Raw genomic sequence first — 25,322 nt, 5'->3', positions numbered from 1 at the left:
TGCACTCCTACCCAGGCCCTGCTGCCCCCTCCTCATGCCAGCACCAGCTCTGTAATGTCACAGAGGGAAGCCTAAGTTCCCATCCTGGCTACGACATGCCACCTTACCAGCCCTCTTCTCCACACTGCGGAACCCCTGGCCTTCTGAAAGTGCCCATACGATCCAGGCAGATGGGGTCATGCAAACATCTAGATGAGGATAAGTTTGGAAAGAAAGCACTTAGGCAAGCAGCCTCCTCTCCCCTGAGGAGCGTGCCCAACCACAACCATGAGAAAAGGGTCACTTTTCACCACTCAGTTTTGCATCCTAGTTTTACCATCCCGACTCCCAGAAGGTGTACGTTCAGGAAGAGTGAAGCAGCGGATGGGTGGCACTGCAGTGTCCGAACACATCCCTGTCTCCTCCCAGATCCCACGTCCAAAGTGGAAACCAGTTTGATGTAGTGTCCTAAACTCCACGTGAACCCTGCAGCCACCACAAAGCATGGCGCAATGAGCACTCACTTGGCCGGGAGAGGGCTGAAATTCCACCTCCCTGGGGCTTTGCATCCTCAAATCCAACCATGTCTCAGACCACAACTCAAACCACTTAAATAGCATTGGTATCTGAAATCAGCTGGTGCTCCCATGCCGTGTTACGAACACAGCATCCACCAGAGGAGAGGTGCCCCCTGAACCACCAAGAAGCACTCAGCCATACAGTGATAATCTGTAAGAGTCAATTCTCTTGCCCCTTAGGGACTTGGAGCCCAAGTCCCATGTCAGCCCCATCACCCACATGGAATATTTCTTTTTTAGAGCACGGCAGTCATGAGTCAAAGACAGAGGAGAAACAAATGGGACCTTCACCCTACAGCGCTGTGTGACGGTGAAGAGAAGAACAAGCCTTGGGTCCTGCTCCCACCTTCAGACAAGTGCTCAGAGATGTGCTTTATGGTTGAAGAGCCACAAGTTGGACAGACTCAGTGCTGAACTCCACGCACCGAAAGAGCAAAGCCACACAGATATTGCTCGCTTATAACCAGGACGGATGAGCTGTTTGCATCCAGCAATCAGCTACATCCACAAGCCACAGTTCATCTAGCTGTGAGTCCCAGTGGTGCACTTGGGGCCACAGATCACAGAAAAGAAATGCTGCCACAAGCAGCTGACACACTACAAGAAGAAAGAGGGGACGCACTCGCTCAGAAGCAAGCAAAGTAGGGCAGACGCACGTAGGTGCTGCTGCAGAAAGACACGGACAGCAGTTAACGGGTTAATGCTGGTGGGCCCTGCAGAAGCTCCTAACATCCCCTGCCAATCTCGTGGACATACAGCTTGTGTACGTCCACGGTGCCTGCTGTGGACAGAGTCCTCAGGACACCCCCTGATGTCTTAACGGGAAAGAAATTCCCCAAACCGCTGCCAGCAATGGCATCGTGCCAACGATGAGAGCAGTTTCCAGGCTGAAGGGGGTGAGAAGCTCTGGGGATCTTTAATCTGCCTCTCCTCTTCCTCAGGGGGCTGGAGCACGCGACGCTTCTCTCCCATCTCCAACATCTGCTTTTGCCGCAGAAAGGAGGACGCCGCTCTGGTGCCTGCTGCAGCGAGGAGCTGAGGCTCCTCCAAGCAGGTATGCAGCCCATAGAAATAGCGACAGAAAGAAAAAACACATCCATACATCCTCTGCTGCTCAGAGCAACACTGACCGCTCCCTTTGCGCTCCTTGGGCATAAAACGAGGGTGTCCACGTGAAGTGGGAACGTTGCTCAGGGGGCTGGTCTCCGTCCTCAGCCCCCTCCCCTTTAACCCTGCCGCTGGATGATTTCTGGGTTTGCCACTTCACTCTTACCCAGCCTTGCCCCAGAAGCAGCTTTATGTATTAAAGCCACAGCCTCGACCAGCCACCGACGGGATTCTGGTAGAACCACGTGCCTGGTTTTTAAACTGGTTTCACAGGCACAGCATCTGCCGAGCTGCTGAGGGGAGAAGGCAATCCAGCGCTCAACTCACGTGATTCGGGTTCAATTCCCACTTCAGTTGCACGTTTCCTGTGCGAAACCAGGCGAGTCATATCAGCGGAGGCCTGCGCTAGTCCGCGCTTCTAAAACAGGGATACTTCCCCATTTCACAGACGTGTTGTGAGTCATCCATTCATGTCCGCGAGGCCCTCGGATGCTATGGGAAGGGAGAGACCCACGGAGATAAACTATCCAGATAACTAGAAACAGACGGGAAGACATCCAGGAGACTTTCTCTGCTCGTTAACAAGTCGAGGATCAAATGCCGTGTTGGTTCACTTTCGCTTATAATCCCCGTGCTTTCAGCAATTCCCCTTCTCGCCAAGCCAGGCAGCCAAGGGCACCGGCACCTGCACTGCAAATTACCCCATTTTGCCAGCAAGGCATGTACAAATGGTTAATTTATTTTCATAACTTAAAACAGCTTTTTTTTTTTTTCCCAGAAAAACATTAGTAATTATTGCAAAATCTGCATATTTTTAGAGCTAAATATTCCAAGAAACAGCACCACTGAGATTAGAAGAAATAAAAGCAGCAAGCCCCATGCAGCCTGGTGAGAACCACCACCAGAAGATGGCCATGGAGAGGGGCTTCCTTCCCCACGAACCCAGGTATGGGAAACACCAGCCGAGAGCTCCCTTTCTCCCGGTCACACTCACGAAATGCAGAAGACAAGACAGTTTTTGCCCTACCTTAAAGGCCAGCACTCAGCCCTGCCCCATCCGGCACCAGCCTTCGGTACAGCTTTAAGGCAGACCTAGCACTTGCACACAGCCTCGTGCGCTGCCTGGACCAGCTCAAGGCTGCTCCGTTGCACCATAGACAAACACACGCTTGGGAGCAGGAGATTTCGGTAATGTCATTTCCATCATTAAGAACAACTGGGATTTGAAGTTGGGTTTCTGCAGACAGGAAAGTAATGCCAATACACCACTCATACTCCAGAAGGGTGTTTTTTTTTTTTTTCATTCGTAATGCAGCTAATCCTGTTTTCTTGCATACAAAACTCAAGAAAACCCAGTTCTTTTGCAATTTTTAAGATGACCCTCAAGAGCCATTCAACGCTGGTGACGGTGAAGTGGGATTATGTGCATCACCGTCACGTCTCCTCCTGAGGATTGTAAAAATCTCTCCTGCTTTCACTTCTCACTCAGTCATTGGTGCAAAAAAGTCATTAGTGAACTAATATTTTGAAACTACTTCTGTGTAATGATTCTTTCAAAATTCATGTGAACTGAATGCTCCAAACCTGCCAAACCAAGAGTGGGAAGCCAGCTATTGGCAAGATGGTGATTCTTTCCAAGGTAATGTGTCTTGCATACAGCTAAAGCAGTAATTGCCTTTCTCCGATAATACGTTCCCCCTGCTGAGACTTATGGTTAAACTCATGTATTGAGAAACCTTCCAAAACGTTTCTACATAGTTTCAAACCACAGGAGTGGAAAAAAAAGAAAAGGACATCTACAGTTCAGATGGAGTTTACGATTTCTGCTCAATCTCATAATTGCAGGGTGAATCACTGGGGAACAAGGGTTTAGTCAATACCACAGCCCCTGGTCTCCTGGCCAGCAAGCTTTGTAGAGATCAGCTGAAAATGGTTTCCCTTGACCCTCCCCCCTGACTTATCGATGAACCTCACCTCAGACTGCCTTGCCTTTCTCCCATGGATGCACATATCCATGTCTGAACGGTCTTGTTGAGCACAAGAGTTGCTGCACGCTGCCTGCTCACTTCTCCATTTGCTTTGTGCAAAAGCCAACTGACCGGTGGATAATGGAGAGAGAAAGCAAAACCCAGATACATTGCTTGTCCCAGATTATTTCAGCATGTGAGAAGCAAAACGTAGCTTCAGGATGGAGCTTGCACTTCTGCAGAGCGTGCACACAAAGCCTAGACACCCAAATACAGCAAGGTCCTCCCATGCCGCTGGTCCTTGAGGTCAGAATACTGACCCTGCCTTTGTCTATTTACTGGTGTAAGCGGTAGCCTCTGCTGGTCCAGAACTGGAGGGTGAAGTTTTGTATCTGCAGCTGGTCGCTGCCCGGCTCCCCCTGCCCCGAGGAGCCGATTCCTTGCACTGCCTGGTGGGCTCAAGGGATGGGAAGGGGCAGAAGGAAGTGCACTATGGGAAACTGAACAAAGATTGAACAAAAAACTGAACACTAGTGGAGGTCAGGCTGCCAAAAGGTTAAGAAACCGAGAACAGGACCAGCCTCCAGCCACTGGACCCAGTGGTGACCCATAGCATGGGGCTCCAGCCTGTAAAGACCTGCGAGCAGCCCCCAGGACAGAGGGGGCCCAGACAGACCCTCTGCACCCTTGCAGTTGGTTTGCAGACCTGCAGCGAGGCAGATGGAGCCCATTTACAGCCCAGGTCACAAAGTTGCCTTTTTGCATGCGTAGGAGACTGGGCTCACTGCACACATCTTGTAAAGTCCTATGCAAATGCACGCTGGAGGCAGAGCGCATCGTCTGCATTTGAGAACCAAAATTAATATTGCAGTAACATAGCAGTGATTTTCGCAGTCAGCGCAAAAAAATAAAAAATAAAAAATGGACCCCATATCAACTACTAAAATTGAAACAAGCTCGTCCCAACAGTTTTTATATTTCTTTTTACCCTGCAATGACACAAAGGGAGTCCTGGCTCCTGCTCACACATCTGGGCAGTGCAGTGCATAAAGGACTGGAATCAGCACCTCTTCTCTCATTGATTTCGAGAGAACAATTAATGAAGTAATGGACTACCCAGCAGGCAAGCCTGCAGCTATGTAAATTAGCTGGTCAGTTAATCACTATGTAAAACAGAGGCTTACAGTACAGAGTGACACAAAAGAGGCAGCAGCAGCAAGGAAGTCATGACTGTGTAATAATAAGACTAATTCCTATTCCTTGCAGAATATTCCCCAGCGTTTTAAATGCACAGATTTTTGCCACCCATGGTTTAGACCCCATGCCAGACTATGTAACTCATATACAGTTCTGCTTCATAAAGATACAGAGAAAGCTCTGCAGAGAAAACTCTGCGAAAAGGTTGCAAATGTGCTCTTTTCAGATTGGAGCTAGTAATAAACTGTTCAGCCTTGCACAGCTCTCCACAGCAGGGGTAACACCAGCCAGAAGCCTGCATGTCCCAGCTTCTTGCATGATGCTCACCAGCTGAATTAATATAACTAATTTCCTTTCCAGTTTATTTTGCAGATCGTGGGCTTCCTGAGAGTAGTGTTCCCCTCAGGCTTCATTAAAGAAGAGAAAAAAGAAAAAAGGAAAAAAAAAAAGCAACAAGTGTCATGGGCTTGTTAGCTGTATCGTTTAACTCAGCCTTTGGTTTTCTGACAGTTGGTTACTGCAGGAGTTGAAGCCATTCCACAACAGGGAAAATGAGGAATCTTGGCAAAACTATGAGAGTGGGCTGCTTGTGGCTGATTGCAGAAGCAACCAGAAATGAAGGACTGCAGGGGTGATGGAGCAGCAAGGCGCTGCCTTGACCAGGAGAGAGCGGGGCCACGTGCCATCCTGCAGCCACGGTCCGGAGTTTGCCCTAAGGATGTCCTTGCAGGACACAGATGGGTCAGTGATGCTACCTCCGGGGCACAGCAGGTTTGTAGGGCCAAACAAAAACAGAGGAGTTTCAAGACGATGCAAATAATAAAAAGAAACTTTTAGCATTCAGATTTCATCCCTGCTCCTTGATAATTTTACTCTGCAAGCTATTACACAAACTGTTTTTTTGTCTCATTAACAATAAAACAGAAGCAATTAAGCAAAATGCAATAAAACTTCAGCAAAATAAAATTAAAACAGCCTTCAAGATTATTGTATAACCTCGCTAAAATGACAAAGTCATCTTTCAAGCTGACATCACAAAATGCTTCCAAGTTTGCTTTGAATACACACGCAAGGGAAAGAAATGTTACCAAAAAAAAAAAAGTCTCTATGCAAATGGCATCTCTCACTGGGAGGGGAGGTTGCTGGTGGCTGTGAGTTGCATTATTGCTTATCCCTGTGCCGAATTACACTATGCCAAGCCCACAATAAGGCTCCCTCTCTTTGCACAGGCATAGCTGACTATGCAAAACGAGCCAGCGAAACATCCGCTCCTGAATACATTTGCACCTCTGTGTGCATCTACATACACCTCAAACTAGGCAACAGCGCACAGCTCAAGCAAGTCATTGCTTTAATTGACAAAATCAGCAACAACTGCGGAGGTTTCACGGTTTTTGGTTCACTGTTCTTTCAGTGCTGCCACATACACACACCCAAACCGATGCCCTTTTTGCCACTGACCTATTTTGCGTTTTTCCCTAGTGAATTCAGTTGTGCAAGATTAAACAGGAGTCTCAATTTATCGCCCCCTGGACACCTATCAGGTCTGAAAAGCTGAGTATTCTCCTTCCAGCTGCATGTTCATGGCATAGCAAGACCGGGCTGCAAAAAGCGCCGTGTAGATGCTCTGTGCCCCAGCCTCCTGCCTGCAAGGCGAGCTGCTCGGGGGTTGCAACAACAAACCCAGATCTAACAACTGCAGACAACGGGGCGGTGTCCCTGGGGACCCAGGCATCCACCCATCCTCGCCCTCACTGTGCACGCACTTCCAGGGCCCTGCGGGCAGATGGACACGATTGCACGGGTTGCTGTTTGCATTTGAAGGTGCTCTGAGCGCTTCTGGCCTGGGCAGCGAGGCAGCAGCGACTGAGCTGCAAGCAGGAGCAGCCCCTGCCCAAGCCGAGCTCTGCAGCTGGCAGATGCAGCAGCTCCCATCCCTTCTGGGTGGCACGGGGGGACCTCTGCTAGAATTCACCCACGGGTGGCAGGTTCCTTTCTGCAATATAATGCTAACAGCCCAGCTGTGATGTTCAGACTTTGTTTTGGCTAGCTCATATACAATTGTTTGTTTTGTGGAGTGGTTTTTTTTTTTTCCTTTTAGTGTTTTCCGGTTTACACATAAAATCATTAAATATCTCTAAGTTTTTGTCATTTCCCTCTCTGAGAAAACAAAGCAAATTTACAGCGTTTTAGCAAACTCTTGGAACACGCAAAAGCCTGCATCCTTCCAGAGTTTAAGTGCCAGTCACTGGTAAAGGTGAGAGGCGTTTGAAAGGCAGCCAGGAAAATCTGGAGTATCACATTCAACATGCACAATGTTGAAATAAGCCAAAAGCATGCAGGCCACAATCTCCAGAGCTCCTCACAGAGACAACCGACTGCTCTGCTCGCCACAGCATTCCCCTACAGCTTCAGCAAAACTAACACATGCTCAGCAGAAAGTTTCCACCAAAAAAAAGTAAAAAAATAAAAAAAAAAAAATAAAAAGCGTTGCACTCTCAGCTTGATTTTTTTTTTTTTTGCCCCATGCAAAAGAAGAAGATTTTGCTCATGCAAAGAAGAGAGGGATCAGGTTGATCAGGTACCACTGCCATGAGGGTTGCCATTGCTTTGGCTTTAGGAACATTGTGCTGACCCAGGACCAATGCTGAGCAGCTCGTTGCTGACTTGGTCCCGCAGCCCTCCTGTGCTAAGCCATCAGCCCTTGGGAGGGAGGGGAGCAGGGCGTGGGTCTGGCGAGTGGAAGGAAAGTCCTGAAAATTTCATCATACATGAGGAAAGCAGAAAGCAGCCACATCTACCCAATTAACTGCGATATCAAGGCTTGTGGGAAGGGACCTCTCCGTCCTTAATTCCAACCCTCACTGCCAAAATAAAGAAACCACCCAAACACAGTAAAACAGTGCAAAAGAGAACAAACCTATCTCATCCCCTACCCCCCTGGGTACTTCAGCACAGCAGCCTGGCAGCTCCCTGGGCAAGAAAACTGACCTGTACCCTGTGGTCCCAAGGGAACTGGGTGTCCCCAGGCAGTGGCTTGGAGAGGTGGAAGCTGGCTTTGTGTGCTCCGGAGCTCTCAGGCCAGGTCCCCCCAGCTGTGCTGAGCCCGTGCCACCAGGCAGCGATGCCACCCCGTGCCCCGGTGATGGGAAGCGGCCAGCAGTCGGCCAGGTCCCCTGGATGCTTGGCCCCAGCCAAGGTTGCGTGCTGCTGCCTCCAGCAAAAGGGTTGAGTTACAACCCCGTGCACGCAGAGTGCCGGGCAGAGCCAAAGGATTTCATCCGTACGCTGCAGGGTCCTCCTATCACTTTCGTAACTCTGGTAGGAGCTCCATCTGAGCTGACACGTTCCTCACGCCATCCAGAAGGCTGCCTCCATGCTACCCAGGACGAGCTACTCGGTCTGCAGTTTGCCAAGACTCAGACCCGGCGGAAAGCAGCGCTCTCCTCCACCCAGCCAAAAGTGAGCTCCTGTTTTCCCCTCGCCTCCCCAGAGCACAGCATGCCAGGCGGGCATTCCCTGCTGCCGTGAAACATGTGCATCGCTTCAGACTTCCCCAGGTCTCACTGGCTTCAGCAGGGCTGGAAGAAGTTGGTACCCTCGCTAGGAAGCCTGCGGGGAAACCCAGGCGGAGCACGTTCAGGCTGCCCTGCCCACCCGCGGCCCCAGGCTGGAGGTTGATGAAATCTTGTGATTGAAATCTAAGGACCGATCATTAAAGATCCCATAGGCCCTTCTGAGCAACCACAGCCTGCAATTCCCACAGCCGGCTGGTTTGCCTTTCATCGCTGCCCTGCAATGCTGTGCAAGGTTTCTGCGTGCCCAGCTGCCTGCTCTCCATCCGCAATATTCCAGCGCTGGAAGCGATGCACTGAGCTAACCAACTTCCTAAGTGATCTGATATGCAGCAAGGATAGGAGATACTACAGAAATCCAAATGCATTATTAATTCTCTGAGTAAGGATGATGCAAAAGCGGGATGCAGATGGAAGAATTACTGCCTCTGCACATAGCCCCTGGGCAAGAGAAATAAAATCAGGAGAGGGCCCTTCCAAAGTAGCATGTTACTTTCTGGACACAGCATCAATACGCCATGCTGTATTATGCCAGTCTGTACGTTATTTAACCAAGCACAAAGCAGAGATGCTGAAAGATTTCTGTTTAAGTGGCAGTGGGGAAAAAAAAAAAAAAAAAAGAAAAGCCTGGAATTTCAGTGGAAATAATTGAACAAGGAAACTTCTCCCACTGATTCAGGACCAAAGACAATGGGGTTCTTCCTATCCCCAATGAAAAGAAGAAAATGGTCCTTTCATTCCCTACAGGCAAAAACAGAGCTTCAGATCCTATCACCAGGCTGGCAACCTCCTATTTACAGAAGCAGTCTTCACTCTTTAGGAACATACACTGAAATTCATTTATATTTTGTTGCAAAACAGAAATGGTGAAAAAAAACTAAAAATCCCTGTAACATACACAGAGCAAGTGCCTGCCTGTCCCTAACGCCACCCTCATCTCGAAAACCTGCCTTGATAAAGACTTCACTGTTTTCGTTAGGTGGCAGGGGAATTGGTGGAAGAGTCAGTTTAATTAATCAGCCTTTTCTCGAGATAAACGTTTTCTCAGACAGCGTGGAGCTGCTGCGATGCCCTGGGTTGGCAGCTCGGAAGATGGAAGCAGATCTCCCAGCGCACGCAGAACGAGCAGCAATAGCTTGTGCTGCTCGTGCAACTCCTCCTCCCCAGCTACATGCTCAAACCTCGCTCGGAAATAACGACATATAGACTGCAGCCGCCCTGCGCACACATCCATATATGCTTTAGCCATTCCAAATTACTTGCCGCGAGCGCAGGGGTGCGAAGACCCGTCACCGCTGGAAGACCCTGGTGTTCTGCACACCAACGGCATGGAGGTTCAGGGGGAAATGTCACGTTCCGGAGCTCTCACGCTGACAGCGAAGGCCAAGCCAAGTCACAAAAAGCAGAAATAATTTTGAATCGAGATATACATTTGTTTAACAGGAAAGGAAGAAAAAAGCATGACTGAGTTTGGAGGGAATGCTGTTAGCTTTGTAGGAAGAGAAGAATCAAGTCTGGACAGTGTTTGCTTCCTTGTCATCACAAGCTCCACGAAACTCCCTTGTATGCACAAACAGAAATACACCTTATACAAGTGAAACGAAGCGGCATTTAACGAGAATCAGAATGGGTTTGGGTTAATTTCCAGGTGATTGGCCTCCTATTAACAGATACGTCTTGTCGATGGATGCAAATATTTACACAGGGACCCCAGTGGCACTGTGTCCACCTATCCCTGTTTTTGCCTTGTAAACCTGTTCCTCAGGAGCCTCCAGCACCAACGCTCACTGTGGGAATGAGAAAACGCCCAGAGACGGATTTTCCACATTTCCACCACCCCAGACAGGATCTCCTCCACCCCACAGAGTCTCCATTCTTTCAGATCCTATCAGAATAAAACATCAATCAAAAATTCCCCATCTGCCCCGCAACTCCGAGCCAGGGCTGCAGCTAGACCCAGTATCCGCCCCGCATCCTCAGCTCCCGAAGGACTGCTGGGCTCGACCAGAGGGCTGAGGTGGGTTTGGAAGAGAAGCTACTCTCTGCCTTGGTGGGACAAATCGACTGAGCATACAGCAATGCCACGGGACGAACAACGACCCTTAAGCAAAATGAAGACCTGGAGACTTCTACTTGTGTCATATAATGGGTATTCCTAGCTTTAAAAGCCATTTTTTAACACAGAATTGTGTCGTGGGTTCAAGAGGATCGATTGCAGTGTTAGAAAAACTGACCAAAAAGCCTGGCTCACTCGCTGTTTCCGTGCTCTGAGCCCTCAGGCTGCTTCAAACGACAGCACTTCCCTACACTTTCCCCAGCTCTGTCCCTGCAGAGGTTTAAGACGACGCTCCAGGAGCACGCCGCAGGAGGCAGCCGCGGGGCACGGTGCCATACGAGCCCACCACAGCATCTCCTCCAGCCTGTGTGCGCTGTGCGGACCCGGAGGGAAGCGTGAGCAGGAAAAGCCTCCCCAGCAGAATTTGCTCCAGCAGACGTCCAGCCTCGCCCTACTCCCAAGCAGACAGGCAAAAATTTCTGCTTTTTACATTAAAAGGAACGGATTTGATGCTACTCGTTTGGGGCCACCTGAACGTGCTGAAGGAAGGGCTAATGCATGAGATCTGTGTGTGCTGCATCCACCTGCTTATCTCTGTAAAGCGGTTAATTATAAATGCCTGGGTGTTTTCCCGAGTACACCTCGGTATTCAGGAGAAGAAACTCAATTTTTGTGAATTTTATTAGTATTTAACTGGCCACTGAAATCTGTCTGATGAAGGCAGCTGCAGGTGGAAGCGGCGGGTTGAGAGGTGACAGTGAGAGTCACCATTTTTGTGGAAAGCAGCTGGAAAGTTTCATAACTTACCCCAAATCAAAGGGAAAGGGATGTTCTGCACAGTCTAGTTTTCCAGCACCATTTCTATAGAACCTGCGTATCCTGCTACATCACCAGATCAACTATCCTAACACACCAGAGCCGTAAGCAAAATGACTTCTTCATGCAGACCAGGAGAATGAGAGCCCTTCAGTGACACAAAGCCCCACTTTCTAATCCTGACAGACTTTACGGAATTTGCTTTCAATAGCTAACGAATTAAGAATCAAGGTGTACGTTTATTACTATGCTTCTAATGAAATAAAGCGTGGCTTCTGTTTAATTAGAAATGAGCTCACACTGGTGGCCACAGACACCTTTAAAACATCTTTCAGCACTTCTCAGCTGAGCTTATCAGGGCTTGGAGCTGGAATGGCATTAAGGAAATGAAACAAAGGTCAAATATTACAGGTTTCAAGACAAATATTTTCGAAGCTTGCTCCAACATCTCTAACAAAGAAGGTAGCTACATCCACGTGCACCGTCATCCAGGAAATCTGAGATGACATTCCTTCTGCTTAGCACAGGGCTCAGCAGAAACTACTTAGGCCTCAAAATGTTTATTTGATGATACTTTTAAAGGAATTGAAATGTCTTTGGCAAGCAAAAAATGTGCAAGGTATTTTATTAACAATTCCAACCTGTTTTTTTTTTTTTTTTTTTTTTTTTTCCCAGCAGGTTACCTTTTTATAAGAAATTAAGACAACTGATCTTAAACCTGCAGAGATTGTAGATCCAGGAATTACCAGAGTGCCTCAGCTATTAATCCAAAAAGCCTTCCGCAATGTCAAGCTTCAGGAGGAAGAAATCCTCAAAAAAAAAAACTTACCTAAGATGAAATCTCTTACCAATTAAGCTGCTAAGAGATCATAAAAAGCCCTCATTATTTTAAAGTAAGCAAGAAATTCTCTGGCCAAAGATCATGATGAGCTACACATCTAAACTTTAGATCAAGTTGCTGCTTAAAAAAAAAAAAAAGCTTAGAAGCAAAGGCCATGACTGCTGGAAAATGGATCTTCAGGCGGTTTTCCTCTGTCCCCCCTGCTGTGCCATGTCCGCATGAGAAATACCAAGAGGAGCTGGTGCTGGGACTAACACCCCAGACGCTGTACTCCTCACACCTGGGCTTGTGATGGGCTCTCCCGGTATTGCCAAGAGCAGCAACAGCATCTTGCAAAATTTCACCTACAAAGCCCAGCACCAAACCTCTGATCAGCGACTCCGGGTTTCAAGGGCCCCTGGAAGCTAGCCACAGCTGGCTCCACCTGTCCATAAAGACAGCTTCGAGTATTCACAGCAAGTTGGTTTTGCTGGGCCCATGGACAGACGACCACCAGTTAAAACTATCCCGTACAGAAGCACCGAGCGTTGCAACGAGACTTCTGTCTCTGCCTTCCCCTCGAAGCGCCAAACAACACAGACCAGGCAAGTCTGAAATTGCCTCCAGCCTCTTTAGGAAAGGTTTTTTGTTTTTTTTTTTTCTTGGAAAAAAAAAAAGAAAACACAACACTATTAAGAGGCCAGCATTCCTGCTTTATGCCTGAGCATTAGCAGGCAGCAAAGAATAGCTACAGGCCTTGACAGGAACGAAGCAGACCTTGGGTTGCTGGTGTAGGTCTGTTTTATGGCTGCTGTCTCTGCAGACGCTGCAACTGGCTTTAGGCAGCAGATAGCAGAGTCTTTTGTCTGCTCGGCAGCTGAACAGGACAGTTATGTCAGTACAAGTATAAGGCAGTGGGGGACAGGTTCAAAAGAAGGTGTTGGATGAGGTTTCTGCTTGCCCCCGCACAGACGGCTGCAGTCACATCTCATTAAGGAGATCTCCTGTTAACGTAACGAACAGCGAGGCCGGGTCTGGAGGAAGAGTTCACATCTTTAAATAGACGGAGTGACACTGTCGGAAACACCCAGCCGAGCCTGCAGCTACAACAGCCCCGCTGCAGGTCGATAACGCGACAACTTTTGCAAGAGCGACTCGTAGAAAGAAACGAGCGGCTCTTGCGCCGCTGGGGTGGGAAAATGAGAAGCAGCAGGGGGGAAAAAAAAAAAAATGTCCCCCACAGCATGACAGAAGCAGGCAGGTGGCTACTAGACCTTCTCCTCTCGTCAGCTGCTTTCTGTGCTCAGCAGACCGCTGCGTGAGACGGGACCTCCTCGCCGCGAGCTTCCTTTCGCCTGCAGCGGCAGCTCCGGGCCCGCGGGGCGTGCCGCGCGGCAGGATGTGGTACCAGCACCCCAAGGGCTCGGAAACCCTGCAGAAAGGCTTGCTTAGATTTCCCCCGGCACCTCCTCGTTGGCCACAAGCCACCCAGGGGGTTTGCTCCTCTGCTTCCCGGTGGCAGCTATCAAAGAGGAGCTCGATGCGCACGTCGCCCAAGACGGTGCCGGTCCATCGTGCAGGGCTGTGGGCCAGAAGGTGGTGCTGCAAGAATGGTGTAAACCCAACGGCCTACCCCAAGCTGGGGTGGAAGGTGCTGAATCACCCGTCGGGCTTGATGGAGCCCCGCCGCCCACCAGACCTGCTCACCTGAAACCAACAGGGTCCAAAGATGAAGGAGCCCAAGCAATTCATTTGCCGTCTGGGTAGGAGCCCTCTTCTGAAGAATCTGAAGTTACGACCTTGGTTCTCTGCCTTGCAAAATTTTCCCCTTTGAGTTTTTTTTTTTTTTTTCCTGTTGTTCATTCATGAGCATCAAGACCGTGGGGGAGGACAGCCATAAATATGGCCCTGCTTTCGTTACTGGGAGAGGATGCTTGGGCAGGCAAGTAGCAATCTGACTGCGCTGCTGACAAGAGAGAAGCATTTTTTTTTTTTTTCCTTCTTGAAAGTCAGTTTGGAAGATACTTTTGCTGTAGGAAGGAGCAGTAAAGAGTTATTGTTACAACCAAACCTGAAGTTTAAGAAGAGGACTCCAGGGGAGAAAAACAAAAATATTTTTTAAAAAGCCATCCAAGAAAGAGGGACATTCGTAACTAGATAGAGAAAACACAGAATTTTAGGAAAATGATTGTATCACAGTCAAGGCCCTTAATGTTTTTGGAACAAGCATTTCCAGAAAGATTAAAAAAAGGTTGATTTTCAAAATGTGATGCCGTGATCTCGCATAGTATTCAGAGATCCCCAAATATTAATACCAGAAGACAGCAAGAAAAATTATTAAGTCTAAACTCCTGCTTAACACAAGCCAGAGAATCTCTCTGACATTTCTGCATCAAATTTATTATTTTTCTTTGAGCTTCAATGTCTCTTACAAAAAAGCAAAAACAGTCTTGGTCTAAAGACTACCAATGATTGTAGATGAAGCTGTTCTCAGTTAAGATGTTCCAGTGACCGATTACTTCTCTGCTAAGATTCTGTTCCTTTTTTCTAGTCTTACTTTGTCTAGCTTCATTGCCCGAAGACCGCATCGATTAAATAGATTTTTTTCTGCTGGTTTTGCTCTTCGGTGAGAAATACCCTGACTATCACAAGGCCAAGAACAGATTTTTGCAGGCCAGCTAAAACCAGCTGTGTATGTTGTAATTCCCCACCTACAATTACTATTTGATATCTATTTGGGGTAAGAGAAACATATTTTAAATTTTAGACCTTACGCAAACCAAAACATAGAGAATTCTTGGAAACATGCTTCTTTTCAATCAGCCTTCTATACATCGAACACAAACTTTCTAGCTGTAACTGGTTTTGTGGTCTGCAGAGGCTGACTGTGACACTGTGGAACAGCTTTTGATGAGCAGCAACGGTCAGGAGCCAGAAACCATAATAATTTTCTCTGGCCATTGAGACCTTATGGTATTGGAGGTCAAAGGGAAAAAGAGATTTCTATTCTTTGCAAACTAGCTGGCATTCCAGCACCCACAGCTTGCTCTCCGCCAGCAGCAAAATCCTCATTATTTTTTCTCTAGCACCAAGGTTTTAAAAATGTTATTCTTAAATACTGCAATCAAGCAACTGCAGGGCTTAATAATTGCAGAGCGCAGAGTGCCCGAGACTCCAAATTGAACACGCCGCAGCCATCAGCCCCTGCAGTTCCCTCCCAGCTCCCCAGTGCACGGCTCAAGGGCTGGGTCCATGGGCTGTTGTTTTGAATGTTCCAGTTACTTACAGCAACGATAAATCTGCAGGGCTATTACAGCAATTCATAAAGTAATCCTAACAGGGAAGCACGTTCGGTAGCTGTTCCACCTGGCTGACAGATTGGGCAGAGCCGAGCTGCGCTCGTTGGTTTAGGAGGGACCCGGAGCAGGGTCAGGCTCTGAGACCAGCTCCGGAGCCGCTTCGCCCCGCGGCACGGAGGAACCAGTTTACTAGAAGACACTGTGTAAATATTTTGCTGAGCTGCAAAAGGAGGAAGCTTCCCCGGCCCTGGGCTGCCGTGTGTCACGATGAGTTCCCAGGCACAATGCTCAATGAAGGCTATTATACGGAAGGGTGTTTATTTCACATTGCAAAGCGGTTGCCAGAACACACAATCACGCGTCTTACCCAACGGCCCTGCGGGCTGCCACGGAGAACTCCTCTCCGAAAGAGAATGAGACGATTATGTTGTGATTAACTCTTTGGCGGCAGCAGTGGGACTTCCCCGGTCCCAGCGCTGCTTAAACCCCCAAACAAAGCAACACCAGAGGACAAACCTTGCCATTGACATCCCCCACATCCCAAGGAGCTAATCAAAACCCCTAATTTCATCGCGTGCAGGTGAGATCAGGCTCCTTCCTCTTCTTCACTGATTTTATCGTCTTGCCTACTCATCAGCTTTAGTGCTCTGCAGATGATCTCCTTGCCTGGCAAGGCATGGGACAAACTGACCTGAAAGGGCTGCACTGTAGCATTGGGCAGATCTAATCAACAACTGAAGGGTTGCCGTTTTGAGGGGAGGGCTGGAGTTGTTTCGGTTTGTTTTATTTTCCCTGGGTATTCCATTTTTGCTCCCATTGTCATTTTCTAAATGACGACAAATGAAGGAAACACCAGCTTAAAAAGCCTCATGCTTGTACATAAAAACACTGTTCCTCTTCTCAGCCTCATCTGATGTCCCACTTTGCATGCTTTTGCCTTGATAACAATTCTGATTTGCTTTAACTGGTTTTTTTGCACTGGGGCGACTGCTGCCTTTGAGGCAGCCATTCCTGAAATGCACAGTAAATAAGATCAGAATTAGGCCCAATTCAGCCCTCTGTTCCTATCCCAACTGCCTGTTCAAAGCTTGATGGACATGTTGAGCAGCTTCTCCTGTCCCAGGGTCCCAAGGGCAACACCAGCGAATCCTGGACAACCTCGCAGAAATAGAAATTATCATTCCAGCACTACAACTGAAAACACGGGATCCTGGAGAAGCGTTGCATGACCAGCAGATATCAGAGCTGAGCCCAGACGTCCTGTTTTGCCTCCTTTTATCATGATAAGCTTTTCTCTTTCCATTCCAAAGAACCACGCTGTATGCAAGCAATGGTATTTTCCTACCGCTTTCCATGTGACGATCTTTCCTTTGAATGATGTGACGTAGCTTTATCACTTCTTCCAGGAGGGCGAGAGGATCGCCACCTACTTTGGTGCAACGTGCTGCAGATTAACGCTTCCTAGAGCTTTGTGTGGTGGCAAGAAGCCTGCAGGTACTGTCAGGCTCTGAATGGTGAGTTCATACGAGAAAGAGAGGAGCTGGAAGTTCACACACTAGTACCCACTCCTCTGACACCCTGAGGGCTTTGACCTCACGGAGAGCTGGCTCGGTTGTGGGTTTACCTACATGAGCCACAATCTTGGATTTCTGTGACCTGCTTTTTTGTTGTTTAGCAGAGAGACAAGCCCATCTCATGCAGCCAGGACCTTTTGGCCATGCGTGGCACACAGGGATACCAGGACAAGTTTGGTGCAATGTGACCGTGAGCCATGACTGGGGTCCTCGGGTACAAACAGGCCTCCTTCAAGTTGCATTTCCCTTTGCTGAGGTGCACCAGCAAGCACAGGACACACTGGCTGGTTCTTGTGAGGGGAAGGAGACGAGCACAACCTGGCTTCAGCCAGGGAGCCCAGAGAGAGATCCCTTGTTCGTGCCAGATGCATTGCTGGCAGCACAAGAGCAAGTTTTTGAGTGGAGTAATGGCAATCTTACACCTTCCATAATCCCAGATCACCACGGCACATGTGTACAGGAATTCCCTATAGGAAGCAGCACTTTACCTTTTATCCTCAGACCCCCCAGACCTATGGTCCCAATCCCATGGCCATTGGGTCACCTACTGCCCACGAGACCTGCTGACACAGGATCAGGACCAGACACAGACGAGCCTGCTGCTGCTCTCCTCCGAATCCACAGGAAGAGCAGATCATGACACTGCCTTCAGCATAGGCATTATTTGTATTGCTCTCCCAAAGCTGATAAATTGGAGACCGTGGACTTAAGATACTTGGGGTTTCAGAGACAGTTGACTTCAACACAACAGACTTGAGATCCTGCCACTCTCACAGACACAAGAGAACCAGTTTTTGACAGTCACTTGAATAGCCTACTGAGGGGACTTGAGACATTCCTGCTCCTTTGATTCTCTTGGCCCTTTCTCCTTGCCTCACACTCATCTCTAAATCATCCATAAGGGAGCACTAACCCCTGGAGATGACACGTCTTTGCCTTGGGCAAGAGGCAAAAAGCTTTCTTTGTGAGGTGTTCACGTGGTTGGCTGGGCAAGGAGAAGCCACGACGTAGCTCGACAGAGAAGAGTCATTCTTCTTAATTTTACAAAGAGAACGACCCTGCCCCACGTGCTGGGAGCTACAGCGAGGAAGCTGCTCCCACCCAAGATGTTGAGATATTTGATGACAGTGTGGGAGGGCAGAGTCATCTGCTCTCTAGATATTTCTGCAATGCTTTCCTCCACCTCACCCAATATCTCTGGCTCTTGTACTTCTTCCCTGCAGCTCTGAGCACGGGACAAATATTAAATCTCTACCTTATTTCCCAGAGAAACCATCTCTTTCCTTATTACCTCCCGTGGCCGTTATTTGTCATTCAGCGTGACAATGGCATCAGCCCTCCGAAGCACTGTAGGATGCTCTGCACACACAGAAAGCGTTATATCAGCTACCAGACACCTACAACAAACAGAGCTTGTCCAATGTTCGACGTGACACTTCGGCCCTAGGGGAAAAGCCAACAACTATAGAGCTAATCGGAAAAGTCCTCGCAGCCGTGCAGACTTCTTCATGTACCACTCGCCAACGTCGCCTCACCCCGGGGTAAAACTAGTAAAGCTCATCTTCTTTCTATGAATCATCCTAAGAAAACAGCCTCAATTAAACTGTAAAACACTGCTGCCACAACGCCAGCTTGTGTGGGAATTTATTTTTAGAAGCGGCTTAAAATAGAGTGTTGTTACCTTGTTAAAAACATCACCTCTCTGTTTTGGTAAAGGATGACACCAAAGCAGTGACACAGGCTGCTGGGCAGGGACACTTTGCCCTGTGCGCCAGGACTTCTGCGTGCCACCAAGCTGAGAGGACACCGAAAGCAGGAGGGGAGGAAGTCCAGGCTTGGTCTTAACACCTCACCGCCAACACAACGAGTTGCCAGGGCTTAAAGAGGGGACCGTATAGGAACGAAACAAAGATGATCTTGGAAATAAACCTGCTTTTTCCCACTAAAAAGTGAAAAGAAAAAGGTTATGCGTAACTTCAGGGAAGGGACTTGGTTTCCGACAGCCAGTCAGATGTGTTCTGATGCCATGTGGCCTCTTGACTTGAAACACCACTGCCGTGAAACCCGGCCTCGATGCAAAAGCTTGAGTACGCATCCCGAGCTGGGAACACCGCTGCACCAGCAAAGTGATGGCAAAGGAAAAAATGGAAAATACTACAAAGGAAAAAAATGGGAAATCCTACACGTGTCCACCCACAGAACTGTCTCCATGGGGGCATCTTTTTCTTCGGTGCCTACCAAGAAACACCGTGGATCATCAAATCTCTTTCAAAAGCAAATACTTGCCCACAGGCCGAGCTGTGTCCACTCCGTGCCTTCTTGTGCTCTTTACCCTTTCATGAAAGATGGAAAATTCATTAATGAAGACGCTGTTGAATCCCAGCTAGATCAAACCCAGAGGATATACCTCAGAAACAAGAGAGGGTCACGGCAATGTGGAGCCAAGCACGAAAAGAAAAGCTGAATAAAAATGAAAGGGAAAACAGGAGTTGCATGAGACTTGCAAGTGATGAGGAAGAGGCTCTGCAGAAGCCTCTATCAGCACATGCGGCTGCTGCTCCACGACACCAAACCTTCCGGTTCAACTGATGGAGGGGGAGAGCGACGGTCAGAGCACCCACGCAGCACAAGGAAACCTTCTGGTTTTTCAGGCTTGTAAAAACTCAAAACCACCTTAATATTTTGATTGAGGCTTTCCAGGGAGGTTCGCTTCTGAGCAGTGAATAAATATGAAAAGAAAACAGAGGGATGAATCTGATGGAAAATTACCTCATTTGATCGATACTGTTCTGCCACTTCTGCAATAAGCAGATACATATGGGCAAGCACATATGCAATGCCATACAGTTCGGTTTTGTGAAAATCCAAACAGCTTTTCAGAAATGGAAAACAGTAAGAGAAAGAAGCATTTAAGAAAAAAAAAAAAAGAGAGAGAGAGAGACAGGAAAAGTAAGTGGCATATGCAAGTGAGAAAAGATCTGAGTTTTGGTGAGGCACACAAGTGGAAAATTACAGAAGGATTGTTTCAGAGGAAAAAAAAAGCCATGTGTGAGATGGGGCAAGGATGTTACAAAGACGGGCGGTTTTGGTCCTACCAGAAGGTCAGGAGCAGCACTAGGCTGCTGCCAAAGGGAAGATATGGTACAACTGTCAAAAAAAAAAAAAAAAGAGACAAAAAGAAAAAAGGAGCTGCAAGAAGACAATAAACCTCTTGGAAGACATTAGCACAAGGGTGGCTGGGCCACCTACAGATGGGCAACATAGGAAAGGTGACAGGAGATGGATTTACTGACAAAAAAAAGGTGTAAGAGGAGATGGAGAAATAATGGCTAGGTCTAAATGCTCAAGGCAATAGAATTCTCCCTAAAAGCCCAACCAGACACAGATTTATACACTGCACCATGTGAAAGAAGTCAAACATATTACTAAAACTCTCGAAGGTTTTAAGCAAAACTCTTTAGAAATGTTGCTTTTATAAATAAAACCAGACAGATAAATTAATCATAATTAATCTGATTAGGATTGTTACAGCAGGAAGAATCATTTACTGCTACAGTAAGCTTTTTTCTCCCCTCTCCAAAAAATCCCTTTTCTGCACCTGCTTTTAACACCACCGTACTAGATAGCACATCCAAATATAATTCAATTACGGTCGGGAGAGATTTCATCCACTCAGTGAAATGCAATGAATAAATACAAAATCATTCACATTATGTCCTCTCTACAGGGATATTTAAGGCTTTTTCTCCCATAGTAAATCAGTTTTATGTAGTTAGAGTCCTTGAAAGCACCAAATTGCGAATCTGTGTTCACAGAACTTCATTTCTTCTCAAGTTCTCGTAACTTTGAGAAACACTGAGATCATGGAAGAGCGGACGAGAAATCAGCATTTCTCATCCAAGCCCACTCCATGAGCCTAATGCAAGTACTTGTCTTCTGTGCCTCAGTTTCCCTCTTTGCAGCATGAGAATAGTATTTCTGACCATATGACACAGGATCTGGAAATCCTAATTCACCACCACATTCACAGTCAGAGATGAAAGGCAAGCACACATCATTTTTCCTGTTTCAGCTTGAATTTCCAGAAACAGCAGATGTCACAGAAGAGATGAAGTTTGAAACTGATGGCTATTCTGACAAACACACACATTTAGGTGCAGCTAACAGCAAAAGCTAGCTTTACGCACCTCTCTTGCAGAGAAACAAGAAGCTACTTCTTGTCTGAGTTCATTTGCAACCTATTACCTTCGGGCTCCCTCCAACGTTTCTGTTTCCATTTCTTATTTGTGAAACACTGACAGCTACAGGGACATAAACAGTGGCTGTGCACCATATTTTTGGGCTCCGCAGGCAGTATCTGGCTCTGCCCCTTTGTGTTATAAATATAAATTTGGTCTATAAAGCTTCATTTGTCAGACCCCATAGAAATTCATAAATCCTGGAATATCACCCTTCGCCACCACCGTCAAAATGAACTTATGTCATAGTCCACTGATACATCAATGCAGCGTCTGAGCCAGAGGGCAAAAATCCAAGCAGAGGACGTAGAGCACTGACTCCAGCACAAACCTGCTGCAGCCCCCCAGGTCCAGCACACTCCCACCATCACTCACAACCTCCTCCTCGGTGTGAAGTCATGAAACAAATCGTGTTTGCTTTCCTTCCCCCCGGGCCTCAGCCCGAAACACTGAGGCTCTTTAACTAACAAGTGTCTGCTGAACGAAAGGGCATCTATGGGGTGTGAACAGAAGGTGCGTTTTCCATTGAGAAAGCAGGAAAACGAAAAAAAAGAAAAATGTACAAATACACAGGAGAAAGTCAACTCGCTGATTTTGCAACAATGCAGGGCTTCTGCTCTTTCAAACACCTGGCCCTGCACAAAACCCGCATTGTTCAGGCACCGGCATGGTAAATAAACATATTTCTCATTACAAAACTTCAAAGGGGCTGATAAAATCTCTTGCTTTGGGACACAAATTTCATCGTCCCAGGGAGTCTCATTTCTTTTTGTACCTCTTTCATGGCATACACAGCATTGTGGGATGCTGCCACAGTGCGTGCTGTCACAGGGAAGGACGTGGGTGTCCCAGGGACCATCCGAGGTCCAACAAAATTCGCTATTTTCAAAAGTGACTGGAATGATGGAACATAGTATGCTTACTAAAATTGCTGCTGATACCGGGCTGGGATGGGCTGCAAGTACTTCGGAAGCCAGGATTAGGATTCAAAATGTTCTTGGTAAGTAGTAGAAATGGTCTGGAAGAAAAAAAAAAGAGAGAGAAAAAGAAAAAGACAATTCAGGAATGATGGGTGAACAGTACTAAGGCGGGAACAATCAATGACAGTCACAGGGGAAATAACTACCAGCTTGCAGAGATTTTTTTTTTTTTTTTTATGAAAAGGATCTCAGGATTACAAAGGATCATGGATGGCACAAGAACTGGACACCATCACATCACTGCAATAAAAGCAAGCATCATACTCAGATGCACAGAGAGGCATAGTGCTCACCAGATACACAGAGGGAACTTTTTCTTCATGTAGCACTACTAAAGACACTACGGGACGCTGCATTTCAATAAAGTTGTAGAAAGAGTCCCAACATGGACAGCAAGAATGACGAGCGGTCGAGAAAGCATAGACTGAGAAAATACCAAAAAAATAAAAATAAATCACATTCATCTAATGAAAGAGTAAAGACTAGAAAGAGGCATCATAACAGTCTCCAAATATATAAAGAGGGCCACAAGAGAAAGACATCAACTATCTTCTTGGCCTGTCCAGAATCGCACAAGATGTCAGAACCTTAAAACAGCACAAAGGGAAGCAGGTTACACACTAGGAAAAGCTTCCTGACTAAGGACAGAAAAGCACCAAGACAGCAATTCAAGGACCGTGGTGGGCTCTCCCACACTTGGATCAGGTGCGTTAACACACTGCCCATCAGGAACGGCTTTGGAGCATCTGAGGCTGCCCTGAAGTCTTGATTGTCCTTGCTTCAGGGGTTAAAAATAACACTTAGGAACCAACCCAGTGCCAATTATTGCCCCACTGAACCTACAGAGAGAAACAGAGACCTGGGGAAACCAACTCACATGCCAACGTCGTGCAGAAGACCTGCCACATTAAAAGAAGAGCCTGGTCCAGTATCATGATCTCAAAAGGACCCTCTACTTAGGGAAATATTAAAGCGCATTCAACAGAGGCCTTGCTTGAATATTTTCAAACGTTCTGTTTGTGTCTATGCATAATACAAAATCAAACTATTTATATTTTTGAACAAATCTGCCTTCCCACACAGCATGCAAAATATTTGTTCACAGGTGAAAGACTGCAACGTGAATGCTCAGAGCACTAATTTCGCATTAGATGTAACTGCACAGAATAATGACGGGGCTGGAGGGCAGGAGTTCAACGGCTGACGAGCAAGAGAAAATATTTTTAGCAATTTTCATCAAGTGTTAAAACAGATTTAGAAGAAGTCACCGGCAATCTGGCATGTTGCTGACGGTGGCAGACCTGGTCTGGTGAAGGGTCCTGCATCTTCCTTCGAGTGGCTGGGGACAGCTTGGTCCCGCCTCACCACCGAACCACAAACTCTTCCCTCTGCACACCCGCTGAAGAGGCAGTCTCTGTTCTCTGCAGAGTTCTTCGCCAAGGATTTCAAGAAACCAAAAGGGGCTCGTTACAGCCACCACTGCCCCCTGGATGCATTCCCTTTGTGCCCCAGCAGCATCAAGCCCTCGCTGCCACCTGGCTGCAGATAAGCCAGGAAAAATCAGTGCCAGAACAGGCATTACAGATGCTTTTAACAAAGGTGAACATGCATCTTAAAAGAGAAGTCAAACAACAAATAAATAAAGAGAGCATTTCAGAAGCACACACTGATGCTGGCCAGTGCAAAGCTGCCCTGGCTTTGGCTAAGTATTGCTGTCATGTCACTCCTCCACCACGGAGGCATCTCCAGGGCATCTCTAATCACGAAGAGCCACTGAAATGCCATGGGAATAAAAGCTGGCCTTGCTGCCTTGCTGATGCATAAACATTTAAACAGATTTCCTTTCACACTGTCTTTGACAAGCTGAAGCTCCAGCTTTTATCCCACTTTAGTTGGGGTGCATCCTATGAAATGGCAGGCAGACTTCTACTGATAAGCTACATCAATCTTAACTGGAAGGCATCTGCCCCATCTGGGTTGTGAACAAAGAATATCAGATTAAAAGGAAAAGGGAAAAAAAAAATAAAGCAGCAGTCCAGACACTTGAGATAAAGTAGCTGTTATCACCCTCTCTAACAAGGCTGCATGCTTTCTATCTCCAGGCAATGATGCTGTGAAAGTGGTTTGAACACAAATTAAAAATTCATATCCCAGCCAAACTGCCCTTGCTAAGCCAGAGGAGGGTCAGGGCTCTCGTGACCTTTCCCTGCACGCTTCTAGAAGATGGTGGCGCTGCCATTAATGCTGGGTAGGTCACTGGGCCGGCCATCCCCTTGGCAGGTGCCTTCACACAGGGAAAGTCCTCGCTTCTTTCCGTTTCATGTTGAATAAAAGCTTGCAGAACTGTTTAGCAGAAAAATATCTATTTGGGGTTGAAAACAACTTTGTAAATCGCACAATTGGTCCAGCAAAGAGATGTCTGTAAGTCCCCTTTGCAATGGCTCGGGGCGATTACATACCATTTAGCTCTGCTTTCTGACAAAATAGTGGGTTTCCACAGTGCCGCTGGCAGGGCTTCTTCTCATCTGCCCCCAGTGCTGCATCCCGAGCAGACTCACAGGTCAAGCTGCAGCCCATTAAATGAGAAACTGAAAGCATCTCGGGTCTTGATGCAGCGGCAGAGAACAGATGCTAGCAAAGCTGTGGTTCTCAGGGGGTAACAGAGCCCTGAGTAACTGGATTTCAGCAGCCACTATTCCCCCAATACGAAGAAAAAATAATAAAAAAATAAAAAAAAATCCACCACCTATGTGCTATTTCACCCTGCTGACAGGAAGGAGCTGGAAAGGACCATTGCTTCTGAGCTTAATTACATCCGATGCTTCTAAGGGTGACGGAAGAGAGTACTTCACGAGCCGAACCCAAAAAAACGTTAACATGGTATACTGCAGCAAGAACACAGCAACTTCAAAGCTTTCCCTCCCCACACCCTGAAGTGTGAAATCAAAGATTTTTTCCCCCCAGTAATGCTTTTTGCTCATTTCCTGCCTGACTTCATACTCTTATAACAATGAATCAGGATTAATCAACATCAGCATCAAGATTAAGACCATGTCTAACAAGGACTTTCTTGTCATCCTGTAGGGAATTAAACTAAACCCCACGTAACGATGGGCTGACCACGCTGCCAGCTTGG

The 25,322-nt window shown here is 47.3% G+C and overlaps 1 protein-coding gene across 18 annotated transcripts in view; it reads right to left on the bottom strand.

The window, feature by feature from the left end:
* HIVEP3 (HIVEP zinc finger 3) overlaps nt 1-25,322 on the bottom strand; it is a 302,477-nt gene that overhangs the window by 74,440 nt on the left and 202,715 nt on the right. For 11 of the 18 annotated variants that reach the window (XM_080566580.1, XM_080566588.1, XM_080566589.1 and 8 more), the window contains one exon: nt 22,130-22,224. The exons of the other annotated variants lie outside the window; for them this stretch is intronic. The gene's annotated coding sequence lies outside the window, so the exon portion shown is untranslated. The remainder of the gene's footprint in view (nt 1-22,129; nt 22,225-25,322) is intronic. 18 annotated transcript variants of the gene reach the window in all.

Source organism: Anser brachyrhynchus (genome assembly GCF_964034855.1).
Source record: "Anser brachyrhynchus genome assembly, chromosome: 24".
NCBI lineage: Eukaryota > Metazoa > Chordata > Aves > Anseriformes > Anatidae > Anser > Anser brachyrhynchus.
The sequence above is the reverse complement of the archived record's forward strand: the minus strand, read 5'-3'. Positions and strand labels throughout refer to the sequence as shown.